The following is a 15,996-nucleotide window of genomic DNA, read 5'->3' as shown; positions in this document are numbered from 1 at the left end:
GCTCGCTCTCCCAGCTCCCTTCCCCACCATCCCTGGTTCATAAAGAAGTAAAGATGGAATTGGGGCTGTTTCACTCTTATTACCAGCCCATCCCTATCTGTTTGGACTGGGGTGAACTATCTTCCCAGGGATGTCACAATGGAATATCCCCTCGGGTTCATCTCTGAAACAGAAACGGTAGTGTGGTGGCTAAGAATAAGACTCTAGATTTATCTGCTTGTTTCAAAGACTATGCCCTTGCCCCTGTCACTTACTTTCCTGAGCCTCAGTTTGCTCAACTACAAAATAGGCTAATAGTTGTATACCTGCCCATCAAAGTGACTAAATGAGGTAATGCCCACTAGAGCCTGAGAGCCACACCTGGAATCTGTGTTCATCGGCTTTCTCTCAGTCCAACCCATAACACCCTGGACAGTCAGCTTAGAAGAAACATTTATTTTGGTTCATGGTTTTGGGGGATTCCATCCATAGTTGCACGCTCCCCTGACTTTGGACAAGTTGCAAGGCAGAACATTATCGGAAGAGAGCATGGTGGGGAGAAAGCTGTTCATTTCACAGGAGTTAGGAAATGGGGTGGGGGCCTCAGGGTCCCAGTGTACCCTTCAAGGGCTTCCCCTCCCACCTACTACTTCTCACGAGGACACATCCCTGAAGTCTTCACCATTTCCTAACAGTGCAATCAGCCATACTCCAGGTCTTCAATACCTGGATTAGAGAGGCAATGTCTAAGAGCTCAGTGTTAGATGTCATCATTGCTTGGTCATATATGACATAGGACATTATTGTGCATCATAGTTACTGACTGGCAAGGATACTAACTTGGGAAGTCTACATAACAAATGAGTTAATATCGTAAGCACTTCCTCTAAGACTTGGAGTACTTAAAACCATTACAATGAATAATTTTGTGGTATATAAATTTTACAATAAAGAATATGTACTCACACCAAAATACCTGGACAGTTAAGATGAATAACTGTGTGTAATAATATTTTAAATTATTTAATTTTTGACATTAAAATATAATTACAGAATTTCTCCCTTCCTTTCCTGCCTCCAAATTCTCTTATCTATCCCCACTTAGTTCTCTTTCAAACTCATGGTCTCTTTTCCATTCATTGTTGTTACATGCATGTGTGTGTGTACTGTGTACATACATACATACATACGTGTATTCCTAAATATTTAATTACAATCTGCTCAGTCTATATAACATTACTTGTAAATGTGTTTTCAGGGCTGACCACTTGGTATTGGATAACCAGTCGGTGTGCTCTTCCTTGAGGAAGACTGTTTCTTCCAGTCTCAGCATTCTGTAGTTGCCTGTAGTTCTTTGTGTAGGGCCAAGGCCTCCAAGGCTTGCCCTCCCCCACTCCACATTAGCATGGCTATTGATTGTCCTTGCTCAGCATCTATTTTGCCAGTCATATTGGTAAACTTGTATGGGTGTGGCTTCCGACATTCCCAGGAGACACAATCTTTTCACCCTGTCTTCTGTGATGATCCCTGGGCCTTGGGTGAGGGAGTTATATTGTAAGTCTACCTGTTGGGAATGGGCTCCCCCACTCATTGTTTTGGTGGGCAGTGGTTCTTTTATTTAAGAACTTTTCCAGTGTGTAATAGATAGGCTTCTGTCAACACACTGCTTGCTGAGCACCCACTGTGTGCAAGCCACTTGCTTAGTGTTCCATACCTGACATCTGGCTATGCTGGTGAGCTTTTGTGTTTGGGCTTCATGCATCATCAATAGTCAAAGGATGATTGGTACCTGAGATGGTAACTGACTGTGACTGTCTGGATAACCTTAGACCAGATTGTTGAAAGCGCACTTACCTTTATTAAAGGAAAATAAAAATGGTTTCAAAGTTGATCAAAAAGTACCATGGATTAGTTGGCAAAGTGCTTGGCCACGTCAGCCCGAACACTTCAGCTGGATCCCTAGTCCCACATCAAAAGCCTGGTCTGGGGCTGTGCATCTGTAATCCCAGCACTGGGGGTAGGATGGGAAGAGGAGGATCCAATAAGGTGTGCTAGCCAGCCAGGCTAGACCAATCGGTGAGTTCCAAGTCCATGAAGAGGCCTGTCTCCAAAGGTAAGGTGGAAAGGCAGAGAGACAGGTCAGCAACTGAGGATGCTTGCTGATCTTCCAGAGGACCTGAGTTCAGTTCCCAGCACTCCTATCATGTGACTCATAACTACCTGTGACTCCAGGTCCAAGGGAGCCAATACCCTCTTTGAGCCTCTCCAGGCATCCACACTCATGTGGTACACACACACACACACACACACACACCACATGCAGCACCTTCTGCTTTAGACGATGTCACCACTGAACTCTGAGTCACATCCAGGACAGTGTAAGGTTTCCAGCCATGCTCACAACTATTACAGTACAGTGTAATATCTGCCACATTCGTGCAGAAGCAGTCTCTGGATGTGAGCGCAGGATACCAGGTTTCTCAGCAGCATGCCCCTCCTTCCAATTGTCCTAATAGATGACCTTGCTCTTCTTTTTTTTTTAACCTTATATGTCAGTTTTACTTATTGGAAAGACTGCAGTGGGATTTGAGGAAATATTAGCATAGTTGAGCAAGAGCACCGTGAGTAGCACCAAAAACCCAGCACAGAGCGTCGAGAATGTGCTTTATATGGCCTTGTGTGTGTGTGACTATCTTCAGAAACAATTGGGGCTTTTCCTTCATACAAACTCCCTAATGGAAGAGGCCAAATCCTCTAGGAGAAACCCAGCGTTCCTTCTGCAGTCCCCGAAAGTGTGAGTACAACCCCAAGGCCACCTTTAAATGGCAATAATGCAACTAAAATAGATCATCCAGGGGAAGGAGACATATTATTAAGGGCAGCAGAGCCATTGACACTTGTTAGCTTGTCTCTGAACAAACACTACAGAGCGGCAAAGCTCGGAATGAAGGAAATGGTATCCATTCTCCAGCTAATGAAAATGCTTTGGGCTCTGGGCCAGAAAAGAGATTTGGATCATAGATGGAGCTCTTTTTCCAGGGCCTTAAATTCAAATGACTAGAATTATTTTTAAAGTATCATCCTTCTCAGTCTTTTGGAATAAAAAAAAATGGTTTTCAATTTTAAAAGAAAAAAACTTCATTCAATGTAAAGATGGAGTGCACCATTTTTGGCCAATCTCATTCGTGGGCTCAGTAACATAGTATACTCCAATGTGGATGGGTTATATAGTGGAGGTACCTCCTATAGAGCCTTCCTTGTCCCGCAGTCCACATATGCATACACTCCACGGGCATGCTCATATTCATGCACAGTACATATGCACACACATGCAAGCACACAAAGAGAGATACATTATCTATATAATATGCATGTAAGCATGCACAAAAATGCATGCACATGTAAGCATGGTATATACCCATACATATATGCAGAGAAACGCATAGACACATGTGTACATATGCACACATACTGATGTTTTGTGCCTATGAAGCTTGAAAAAATATGTACATCTGACATGAATAGAAAGAGATCCATCTCCCCTCTAGACAACATACATATGTTATATAATTTATATACATAGTATAATAAGTTCATATAATAATATATATTACACATACTATTTTATGGATTTCTAAAACACCTGCTTTTCAAGCAGTCTAGAACAACTAAGGCATTTAAGAATTGCTAGTTCGTGTGGAATTTTCTTTTCCGGCTCAGAATAGCATATAAGAAATATCGCCATAGTTCAACACAGTATGTATCCTCCTCATCGCCATTGTATAGAATTGAATTGTCTAGGAACTGAAGTCAGTTGCAAGATTTAAGAATGAAAAGGCAAACCTCGATTTATTGCTTATTTCAAGAATGTCATATCTAAATGAATAGCCTTTCATTGAGACCCGAGTATTAAGAAGGAGAACATGTAGTTACTACTGTCTGCTCGCCTTTTTAATAACTGGGGTGGCATTGACAGGAAATAGACATTCATTGAGGCACCTTTCAGCTGGGAGAAAGCCCGCTTCTAAATGAGGTATGGTGAAGCTGTGCCCAAATCCTGGACCACCCAGTGCCTTAGGCCTCAGTGGGTGCCAGTCTGGATCCCAGATTCATAGTCCATCACTTGCAGACTTCTTGTCTTGATCCCTGTGTTCCCAGCTCTAAATTCATATGAGGAGGTCATGTCTGGGAACAGAGATAAAGAGCTGTGGCTGAGGAGCCCTTTGTTAGCCAAGACTTGTTCCTCCGAGCACCTGATCATAAGAAGGAAGCCAGACCACAGCAGTCTCCAGATGCTGAATACCAATAGGAATCACCGGAATTCCTAGCACATCCTTTCCACAGCTGGACAGCCACCCCCATGGTTCTGGGAATCCGTGAGGACGTTGCTAGTGAGTGCTCACACTCTCTTGGTACAGCACGCAATACTTGTCAGAATTCTGTGCGTGCCTTCAGCATTTGCCTTCCACCTGTGAGTTCAGATCGTCTCTCTTGTGGACTCTTTAAAGAAATAAGTGTAAGTTTCCAGAGCCAGACAGGCAGATCCTCCTCTGTTGGTCGCATCTACCCATTCCCCATAAGGAACAGAATAGCTAAGGAAGCCTCTGTGAGTGTCCCGTGCAAACCAAGATGGAAGAGCCCACATCCAGTTTCCCAGCCTTGCTTTCCATGAAGAGCAGCTTTCCATCGTGCAGTTAATCTTCCAGGGCCCCCAGTCATCATCACTCTTCAGACTTGGTGTAAAAGGGAGCCTTGGACTCTGGGGAGATGGCTTGGTGAATACAGTGCCTGCGTACAAACTTGAGGGCATGAGTTCAAATCCCCAACATCCTTGTAAACATCTGTAGTCCAGCACTGGGGAAGCAGAGGCGGGCAGATCCTGGCACTTGCTGGCCAGTCAGGCTACTCAGATCAACAAACTCCAGATTTAGGAAGAGATCCTGTCTCAGAGAATAAGGGGAAGAGATGTTAAGGATATTTACATATTTGCATGAAGATATTTTAACCTCTGCCCTCTACATGCTTGTACATGAATGTGAGTATGTATCTGCATACATGTGCACGCGCACACACACACACACACACACACACACACACACACACGGCTTTAGTCCAAGGAACAATGACACTTAGACTCTGCAGCATCTGGAGTTCCATGCTATCTATGACTTCATTGGCTATTTTTTCTGATTTCTTAGAGCATTTGATTGCTATTGCTATTATTAGTTCCATAATTCATTGCTTGGTTCTGGGGTGAATGAGGTTATTCTGTAAATCCAAATTAGCCACTAAACAGGCTGGACAGACAAAAGCCCAAAATGTTGGATGCTCCGCTGGGGTACTTTTTTATATATTCAGTATATCACTGAGGCAAAAACCTCGTGGAAGCTCTTCATACTTTAGCATCTGCCGTCAGACGGGAATATCAATTCCATCTACCAAAGAGAGGATTCCAGGCAGGCTCAATATAAAATGCAAATATAATAGCTTAGCGAGCCGCACTTCACCTGAGTCTATTAGCCTGGGAGCTTAAAGACAGCAGATGTTCTGAGGGGGTTGCTTCTTCCTCCAGCTTCTGTGGGTCACAGCTTCAGCCAGCCATGTGTGGGATGAGGACGATGGGTGAGGGAGACAGAAAGTAGAACCCGGGGATGGAGGCAGGGGAGGATCTGCCTGTTTTCTCTGAAAGACTGCCGTTGGCTCAATATGAGCTATTTCTGACAAAGTTTACCTCTTATGTAAAGAAGAAGGTGAAGGCTCAGCAGTCCCTCTGGTCCTGTCTAACCCAAATCCTGATAGTTTGTCCTAGAACCCATCTCTGCTGACCAGAGCAAGGTCAACCAGTCTGAACCATGGCACTGTCTCAACCTTGATGGTTCTGCAGCCACCTCCAGCACTCGGCTTCCTTTGTACGCCCTCAGGGTGGTAGATTCGTCTCTCAACGGCTCATGCCTCAGACTCTGGCCTCTGCTTTGCCATTGTAGCTCCTTATGCTGCCACAGTTTTGTTAATACCGCTGCCCTCCTAGGCAGAACTTTTTGCCGGAATGATCTGTCATCCCATGGTACCACCCACTTCTTCCAGCATCTTCTCCAGAATGGTCCCATTTCACTCTACAACTCACAGCTCCAAACTAACGGCCGAGCCTCGGGCACTGTGAAACTGCCCTCTTTAAGCCTTTACTCCACCGCATAAGACCTGCTTGTTGGACACTAATCAGCCTCATCCAGCTGGGCTGTTACTGCATAATCCTTCCCAAGATCCGGGGCTTATATCTCCAGGGGCATCTCCCTTTTCCAAAGGAGTTGTCTGGTGAATTGTTGCAGAACATGACAGAAAGAAGTAGTCCCTTTCCAAAGAGCACTCTCAGATCCGGACGTGGCAGTGCTTCCTGTAATCCCAGCACTCTGGAGACAGAAGTAGGGGTACCGAGTTTGAAGGGGACTGACTACCTAGACAGACCCTGTGATGAAAAACAGAAGGAAAAGGAAGAGGGATGTGAAAGGAAAACCAGAGAAAAAAGGGAAGGGCGTGCAGGCTGGAGGGGAGCGTTGGATGTCATCTGTTGAACTCCAGAATAGGAAAGGAGACGTGAAGAGAAAGGAGGAGGAGAGCGGAGTGGAGGGAAACAGCTTTAATGGATTTTTGAGCAGCAGCTTGCTACATGAGATATAAGGAAAGATGTGACTCAAAGAGCCTGTGCTTTACCTCAAAAGAATACCTCGCAAGGCAAATATTTACACTCTTACTTACATTTCAAGGCCCAGACATTTTCCTGAGGTCATCTTTGAGTCCTTGAGGCTGAGGGACAGCAGCGGGTAGCTTCTTTTAACAGCCAATGGAATATGATCATCACCCAAGCTGTGTATCTCATCCCAGCAAACCAGTTTTGTACCTTTGAAAAAGGGGGGGTGGAGACCAAAACCAATATCCATTCACAAATCCAGACAACTTTTAATTTAATGAGTAGTAAAACTTCTAAGAAAGCCAATTTGGGCCTGAAGAGGTGACTCAGTAGGTCAGAGACCTTGCTATACAAGCATGAGTTCAGATCTCCAGTATCCACGTAAAAAGCTAGGGGTGGTTGCATGAGCCTGTAACCCCACCACTAGAGTGGCACAGAGACGGAAGGACATGTAGGGCTCGCTAGCCACCAGTCTCCCCAGGAAACACCAAGCACCCCATTCAGTGAGAGACCCTGTCTCAAGGCAGTCAGGCAGAGAGAAACAGAGGACAACCAATGTCTTCCTCTGGGCCCTACACATATGCACCGGACTGGTACACACACCTGCACACCCACATATACATACATGTATACACTGCACATCAAAAACATAACATAAGATTTAAGCAAATTACATAATAAATGTCAAAGTCAGGGCTGTTCTACGAGCCAGGTCATCATAGTCTATTGAAAAAAATAGAAAAGAAAAGGCTCTCATTTTTGTCGGGTATTCTTGGGTTGTGCAGTCAGCCTCATTTATTATAGATCCTGTGTTGGGGAATTTGCACACCCCCTAAAATTCTGCTGTGACTCCAAATGTATGGCATTTGCCTGGTTATTCGCGGGCGTGGAGAAGAGAAGTGACAAGTCCCCAGCCAAGCGAGGTGGCCCCATCTGATTCGTTTCTCATTCTGTAAACCAGGCTCTTGCCCTGGGGCTCCATTTCTCACATTGTGTATTTCAGGTTGGTGACATCATTGCTAAGGTGACGTCACTGTTAAGTTGCCCCCAAACATGACACACAAATAATAGCTAGCATGCCCAAGAAAAGAAAACTCCTCACTCCGGCTTGAGCCACCGTGCTGGTGGCTGAGTTCACTGTTCATGAAGTAACTGTCGTATTTAATAAAATGTCCTAAGACACACATACTTGATGAAAGTGCAGTGATCCTAAGAGTCTTTGCCTAAGAGTAACCAATTATCCACTAATTCGGAATCAGCAGTGACTTCATAGATCAAAACAACAGCAAATAATAAGAATCAATGTATTTAGGGGGTCCTAATAATGTCAGGGAGGTGAGGTACCAATGATGCTGTGTCATTTTCTATTCTAGTTATTTAATATTTTTGAAATTCTATACATGATATAATGCGTCTTGATTATATCCACTCCTTTCTGCCCCCACAACTCCCGTTGTGGCCTCCCATCCTCTTCTCAAATCCAAACCCTTTTCTAATATGTGTGTGTGTGTGTGTGTGTGTGTGTGTGTGTATCTCCTGATGGATCCAGTTAATATTGCCCTGTGCACACGGAAGTAATGCTGGCCCCTGGGGCATGAGCAACCAGTGAGGGAGGGCTTGTCCCTGGAGTCACAGAGAGCACTGACTCTTCCTTGGTTAGCAGCCTTAGGCAGTCCAGAGCTCCTCATCTAGGGCTGTGACCTTGTGAACCCTCCACCCATCCCTGGGACCATTTTCTGCTTTAGGGAAGAAGAGATCTTCCCTAGCAACCTCAGTGTTCCTGTTTGCACGGGTGGACCTCCTCCTCACTGTTCTGACTCCCCCCCCCCATTTCCCCCTACTCCCATACTGAGTCCCACCCCCTCCCCCTTGTGTCTGCTCTGGGAGACAGGCAAAGAAGCAGTCCCTGACCTCAGGCGCTTGTTGACACAATCAGACTTAAGAGGGCAAAAGGGAAGTAGAAACGAAAATAGCAGGGTGAACCAGTTCCCTGAGGCCTCGCTCAAGAGAAGCCGGGCTGTTTTCTAATGGTCACCTTGAACTGCTAATTTCCACTCTTCCTCCCAGGAATTCTGCAAAGAAAGTTCGGTGTAAGTGGGGCTTTTAATTAACTCCAAAATTCCTACTGCATCAACTAACACCTGTAGAGTCCAAAATAAAAAATAAAAAAACTGATGTAGGTGAGAACGGCACCATAGGAAATCCCTCTTTGTCTACAGGAAATAATGGCCACCATTCCCTCCGCCTGATTCCACCGGAGACCTTGTAATCCTCCAGCTGAAGAAACAGGAGTTAAAAATAGAAATAATAACGTTTTATGAAGCTCCTAGTTTGTGCCCAGGTGCTGGGCACACGGGTAAATGTGAAGACTCCACCTCTATGCAGCTCATGGTCCAACAGGAAAACTTGGCCACCCTAATCACAGGACAAACACTACAGGCAAGGGTGGTACAGAGGGGCCTGTGGTCGCACAGAAGCCAGGTGGAGGTTTAGAGGCGGAGCATAAGCTTCTTGATGGACCGGAGACTTGAAGGTGGAGGAATCCGGCAAATGAAGTAAGTAGGGTGTGACCATTCCCTCCTGGAGTGGTAGAGGTTACCATCCTAGTGAAAAGAAGAAACATGAGTTAAGGGGCATGGAGTACATGGGAGATGTATAAGAGAGAAGGCAAGGGGGACGTGATGCCTGGATCGTGAGTAACCTTGAAAGCCAAGTAGGAAGAAGCAACCCTCTGAAGGATGCCCCAGAGGCCATCAGAACCATCCCCTCTGCACTCCCTGTGGTGGCTCAATTAAAGAGGTACAGAGAATGCATCATGGGACGGGTACATCTGAGGATGAAGAGCGCAGTCTAGCTCTTGGGGGAAACCACTGAGGAAATAGACCAAGAAAAGAGAAGTGAGAATACAGGCAAAGGCCACCCGGAGAGGAAAGCGGTAGTCAGCTGCCTGGGGTCGCCGTACATTGTGCAGGGCGAGCTGTGTACACCTGAGAACAGAAGGATGCCGGCCTGTTCCGGGGCAGGCAGAGCTAAGAGAGAAAAAAAGGGATGAGGTGCCGAGAAGTGAATCAAGGGATAGAATAATGGCAGATATAGCAGAGGAGGGGGGTATGGTGGAGGAAGGAGAGGTAGACAGAATCCCAGGACAGTGAGAAGAGAAGCGTGGTGTGATTGAGCCCAAGGGGCCGGGAGGCGTGTTCATGAGGAAGTACACAGAAGTGAAGAGGTCAGTGACAGGCAGGGGTCTGTACCTGGGCTACAGAATGAGTTCAAGGCCAGCCTGGATGACCTAGCAAGACCTTGTCTCAAAATAAAGTGGAAAGGGGCTGGCAGGATGGCTCCGTGGGTAAGGATGCTCGCCTGCAAACCTGGCCACATGGGTTCAATCTCTGTAACCCACATAATAGAAGAGAGAACCAACTCCGATAGGCTCTCTTTTGACACTCTCGCGTGCACCTTCATACACATGTGTGCACACATGGAATATGTTTAAATAAATAAGAAAATATAGAAAGGCCATGGCTCAGGATTGAATGTCTGTCTGCCTGACATATACAAGGTTCGTTCCCCAGCACTTGGTTCCCCCTCAAACGGCAAATGTAGATCGGCTGATGGTTGCACTTGGCTTTCAAAGGAAGTAAGGATGTGAGTGCAAATCCTAGAGATTGGGAGGTTGGTGGGCGGCTTGCTGTGGCCACTGTAGTGTAGCCATGGTCGCTTATAGCTAACAGGACACAGAGATACAAACAACACAGCCCGCACAATGCGAGCCTCAGAATGAGGAAGGCAGATGAGCTTTTGGTCAGGAGTTCAAAAGAGGGTGTCTTTAACAAAACCTTTCAGAGAGGACTAGATCACGTCAGAGTCAGACCCCGATGCACCACCATGGCTTTCTCGCTAGCGTCCCCTTAGGCAAGTTCTGTCTTAGAGCATGCCATCTGCACAGTAAATCACAAAATAGCAAGCCGTGCATGTCGCTGGCTGCAAGGGGAAGCAAGAGATATGTGTGAAGAGAACTTTGAAGATTGGAAAAGCCTCGTATGATCGTGAGGTGTCACTATGTGAGAACAGGGGCCTTCTCGCTGCCCTTTGCCATTTGCCAAAGAGCCTTTTCCTGTGGGAAAAGCACCAGGGAAGCTTCCTTACAGACTTCAGGCAGGCCCACTCTCTTCTGGAAAGTTTCATCTTCTTAGTTTCTACCCCCCTAACTACTCAAGAGGGATAAGACACATTAAACACTGAAAGAAAGAAAGAAAGAAAGAAAGAAAGAAAGAAAGAAAGAAAGAAAGAAAGAAAGAAAGAAAAGAACGGAAGGAAGGAAGGAAGGAAATGTTGAGGTTAAGGAGATGACTCAGACTTGCCACCCAACTGTGAGGACTTGAGTTCGGATTGCCAGTATCCACATAAAAAACCAATACAAGGCACAAGTCTGTAGCCCTGGTGATTGGGAAGGTAGAGAGAGACAGGTGAATTCCCAGGGCTTGTTAGTCAGTCAGTCTAGCCAATCAGTGAGCTCCGGGTTCAGCGAGAGACCCTGGCTCACAACTAAGGTGAAAGAGTAGGCCCGAATCACCCAACTTCAACCTCTGGCCTCCACATGCACGAATATGCACACCCATGCACACACCTGTGGCTGTGTGCCCGCATGCATACACACATATACACCACACACAAAAATAATCAAATTAAAAAGAGAAGAAAGTTAAGGTAATCCTAACCATAAATGACTGTTAAAAGTACTAGAGAAGCCAAATATGATGGTTTATGCTTAGAACTCCGACGCTTGGGGGATTGAGGTCAAACGATATCAAACTGAAGGCCAGCCTGGGCTAGATGATAAAATATATGAGAGAGAGAGAGAGAGAGAGAGAGAGAGAGAGAGAGAGAGAGAGAGAGATTTCTTCATTTCTATATATTTAATCTTCCAAGTTATGAAGTCAAGAAAGAAACCTTTGTGAAGGCCTCTGCCTCAGATAAACTGGAATCAGAGCACGGCTGCTTTGAGGTGTTTTTCATTTCCCTCCTCCCTATTGTTTTTACTTAGCCTTTTCCTCCTAAGCCAATAGAGCAAGGATTTCCATGATGTTTGCCATGTTGTGCTTAATGTATTTTCAATTACTAAAACATAAAATGACCCTTGCTAGGTCTTTTAGACCAAAACAATGGCCGCAACCTGAGTGGGCCTCTCAGCTCAACACTTGGAAAGCAGAGGCCGGCTGATCCCTGTGAATTCAAGGCCAGCCTGCGCTGCAAAGTGAGCTCCAGGCCAATGGGGTCTACGTAGTAAAACCTTGTCTCAAGACAACAAAACAAAAACAAATGAAATAACTTCAAAGTGGCAGAATATATACCATTAAAAATATGCCAAGTATGAGTTATTTAAGCCACAGGTAGCATTTGGGGTTTTGTTGGTTGTTTGGTCCATTTTTTTGGTTATTTTAAAGGTTTCTGTTTTATGTACATGTATTGTCTGAATATATGAATGTGTGTCATGTGTGTGCCTGGTGGCTCCAGAAGGCAGAGAGGGCCTTAGGATCCCTGGAACTGGAGTTGCAGATGATTGTGGGCCACTGTGTGGGTGCTGGGAACCAAATCAGGATCTTCTGCGAAAAGAGCAAGTGTTCTCAACCACAGAGCCTTCCCTCCAGCACCTAGGTTTTTAAATCATGTTCGGGGCTGTGCATGTGTCTCAGTGGAAATAGCTTGCCTGAGATGTATGAGGCCCTTGAGTCAATCCTCAGTAGGGTATTTTTAAGTTAAAATTAATGTATTTTTCTATTTAAATGCACCAATTCTAGCACCTGTTGGAACACTGGAAAATCAGGCAACAGGGGGAAGGGCTTTTATTTTCCCAAATGCCAGATAGGGGTAAGGGCTTTCTCTGTTCTCTAGATCACCTTAGCCAGCCCTTCTCCTGTGTATTGTCTCTTGAAACTGGGTCACTCATCCTTGAGCATTTCAGAATATGTGACCACACTTTAAAAGCAAACCAGCAAAGAACAATGCAACAGAAATTTGTCTCTAAGGATAAAGTGATCAAAATTAAAAATAAAATAAGGTTCCAAGTTTGTTGGCATAGACCTGCAAGGGATCCCAAGTTCAAAGTCCTCCTGTGCTACTGTGTGAATTCACGATGTCCTGAGTAACTTGTTAAGAGTTTTTCTCAAATTTAAAAGAAAAGTCAAAAAGAGGGTTTAGGGATATAAGTCAATGATAGAGTTCTTATCTAGTGCATCCAAGGCCCAAGGTTTAGTTTCAGTATCAGAAAAAAAAGGGAAAGAAGAGATAGAAAGAAATCTAGCACCTGTTGGAACACTAAAGAAATGAGAAAAGAAAAAGAAGCATTTCGCCAACCCAATACTTTGGGTGACCTGGCCAGCTCTTAACCAGCATTCTGCTTACCTCGGTATTGCAGAGATCAAAATAAAAGCAACTACTGTTTTGCAAAAGACCCAATGCATAGTTTCTAAAAAAGATTTTTTTTTTTTACTTCAAAAGTAAAGGCAAGAAATGGGGACATGGCTCAGCAAGAAGGGTTGCCTAACCTACTCAAAGCCCTAGGTTGTATTCCCAGGGCTTCATAAAACTAATCAGGTTGGAGCATACCTGCAATCCCAGCACTTAGGTGGTGGAGACAGGGAGATCAGAAGTTCAAGGGCATCCTTAACTTCATAGCAAATTTGAGGCTTAGCCTAGGCTATGTGAGACCCTGACTCAAGGAAAAAAAGGAGGAGGGGGAGGGGGTAGAGCCAAGCCTACTGAGGATGTTCATGCCTGGACTCCTGATACTTAGAATCTAAGAGAGAAAGATCAGCATGACTTCCAGGCCAGCCTGGGCTACAAAATGAGACTCTGCAAAAAAAACAGGGTGAAGGGGTGGTCAGGAGCAATTGTTCAAAAGGTTCCAAGATATTCTTCTGACCTTTTAAGGTTGAGAAACCTTGATAACCTGTGCCTGATCCTGAATAGAAAGCCATCTGGTAGACCACACCTGTCATTTAGCCTTAGCATGCTAAATGTCACTGAGGTTTATTAACACAGACGTGTTGATCATGGCTGGTCTGTGCCACAGAGCAAAACTATTCCCTAGCAGCACATTCTTTGGCTTTCGTCAATTGGTCCGTTGTCTGTGGAATTTCCTATTCTCCAGCCACTGAGGAGAAAGCAAGCCCCACCCCCCTGGATTTGGCTGTTATGAGGTTTAAAGAGGATCATTTGTTTCCATTACAACCCCTTGAAGCCCCTCTTTCCTTTCTCATTAATGAATTTCCAGTCTTTCATTAAATACAAAAAGAAAAACAAGACAACAACAACAAACAAACAAACAAAAGGATCCGGCCGAGGACACAGTTAAGTGGCTGGCGGGTATGACTGTGCTGGCTTTAGAGAAAGGGGGATGGCCATTTACTGATTGTGAGGAGAGGTTGACGTCCTTGGTTAGTATGCTAATTTTGTCTCTTTCATTTAGCATTCAGATCAGGTCTGTGCAGGCCCTCCCTAGCCACAGAGTCCAGGGATGGGCGGCTGTCTGCCTAGCAGCATAGAACATGCTTTGCATGAATTACATAAATACCCAAGCATCCAGTCTGCCCCAACCTCACACTTTCCCTCCCTCTTCCAGAGACACACAGACCCCAAGCCACATGCATGTAAGCACGCCCTGCACATGACGCTTACACATGTACCCACAAACAACACAGACGCACACAGGTCTCTATGAACACTAACGGCACCCAGAGAGGTACCGTAACCATCCATAGCTGGATTTAGTCCCTATTCTTTGGAGCTCTAATAAGTCTGCAGGAATGTTCTTTCTACTGCTCAGGGAAACTTGAGATATAAAGGAGCCCAAATTAAGAAGCAAGGTAAAAGTTAAAAAAAAAACCCATTTGTAGGAAATTATCTTAACTACCATTTCCAGGATGTTTTGAAAGTCCCGTTTCCACTTGTGGGAAAGAGAACTGTATAGCTCAATTAACTGAACACCCAGAGAAAAGAAAATCCAATTGTTTTTATTCCTTGGGGGTCCCCACTCTGTCCATGTGTGTTTAGAACACTGTATAAAAAAGAGTTCACGGTTGGTTTGGGACTCACCAAGCCACAGCTGGGTGACAACAGAAGACTCCCCAAACCAGCTGCCATATGTCGGTCCAAATGGCAAAGACGATCACCTGGCACGTTTGCCGAAAGCCCCACCAATGGAAAACTGAATCTCCCCAAACTCCTCTTCCCAGTATCCTTTTGTGATGGTGGAGGCAGCTCCTGGAGACAAGAGCGAGGAGGAGCAGCTCCTAGCAGAAGGCACACATTGGAGTCCCTTTAAATAGGTGGAGCGATTCTGAGCCAGCAGAAAGGCTCCAATGCAAAGGAATGGATATGTTGGCTTTCACTGTTTGGGTCTGGTGTGGATTTGGTTTGGGATTTTTTTGTTTTGTTTTTTGTTTTCTCAGCATGAGGCATAGCTGTGTAATCTGGCATGCCATGACTCTTTTCTGATCTTGTCTTCTCGTGCCCACAACAATATTCCCAGACTCAGCTGAGGAACTCCAGCGGTTCCCATGTTCCCATCGGAGCTTCCCAAGCCATGGGTGTTTTCCCCGAACTGCAGACTTGATTTGCCTTGATTATTATTTTTTTGGCTCTGATCCAAGATGTCTTCCTGTCATCATCTCACCGTCTTTTCCAGTAATCCCTTTTTTAAACATCGCCAACAATTAGTCGATTTATCTCCATCACCGAGGACCACCACCCACCCCCACCAACATCCACATGCACACATCCCCTCGGCTGAGCCCCCATCCCTGTCTTGTTTTGCCTTGAAGTATAAGAAATCACAGCTTCTCATTAGCTGGAGAGCACGTTTGGAACGGCTTTGTGTTTACTCACTTAGTAAGTGATGCTGGCCTTTTTAATTATCCTCCTTCCGCATGCCATTTAGAGCAGCAAGCTGTTCAAATCAAACCGAACGGGTGCGCACATCCTCGGCGAGGCGGTTGGAAAGGAATCCTGGCTTTTTTTTTTTTAACCTCACTGCTGGCTGCATCCTTCCTTTTCTGTCAGCAAGCCAAGGAATCCCCCCCACCAAAAGCTCTTACGTAGGAAGACACCAAAACCGTGAGTCACTTTTCGCTCCCAGAGCAGAAGAGCCCCCCAGCATTTTGCACCTAGCAACACACCCAAGATGATGGGGCTTTCCTCCAAACCATTGAGATCCCTAGGACCAGATGTCCAGTCCTCATACCATTCTCTCTTGCAGTTGCTCCCTCTTTCTCTTCCACCCTTCTCCATCCTTGCATCCGGGAGCGGTCCTCCTCTTCTTCCTTCCTGAGATG

General features: G+C 45.4%; 1 long non-coding RNA gene and 1 other non-coding gene across 3 annotated transcripts; both read right to left on the bottom strand.

Annotated features, from left to right (window-relative positions):
- Window positions 1–1,912: 1,912 nt before the first annotated feature.
- Window positions 1,913–15,339, bottom strand: LOC142852973 (uncharacterized). Of its 2 annotated transcripts, XR_012911041.1 has the most exons (4): window positions 14,759–15,339; window positions 6,733–6,874; window positions 3,823–4,919; window positions 1,913–2,080 (listed from the first exon to the last, which is right to left on the bottom strand). It is a non-coding gene; the product is annotated as an uncharacterized LOC142852973 (long non-coding RNA). The 2 variants fall into 2 exon arrangements; XR_012911040.1 differs by lacking the exon at window positions 1,913–2,080 and having other exon boundaries at window positions 3,416–4,919.
- LOC142853238 (small nucleolar RNA U54) lies at window positions 3,689–3,757 on the bottom strand. The gene has a single exon (XR_012911156.1). It is a non-coding gene; the product is annotated as a small nucleolar RNA U54 (small nucleolar RNA).
- Window positions 15,340–15,996: the final 657 nt, after the last annotated feature.

The sequence above is a fragment of the Microtus pennsylvanicus genome, chromosome 6, assembly GCF_037038515.1.
Source record: "Microtus pennsylvanicus isolate mMicPen1 chromosome 6, mMicPen1.hap1, whole genome shotgun sequence".
NCBI lineage: Eukaryota > Metazoa > Chordata > Mammalia > Rodentia > Cricetidae > Microtus > Microtus pennsylvanicus.
This window is presented reverse-complemented; position numbering and strand designations above follow the sequence as displayed.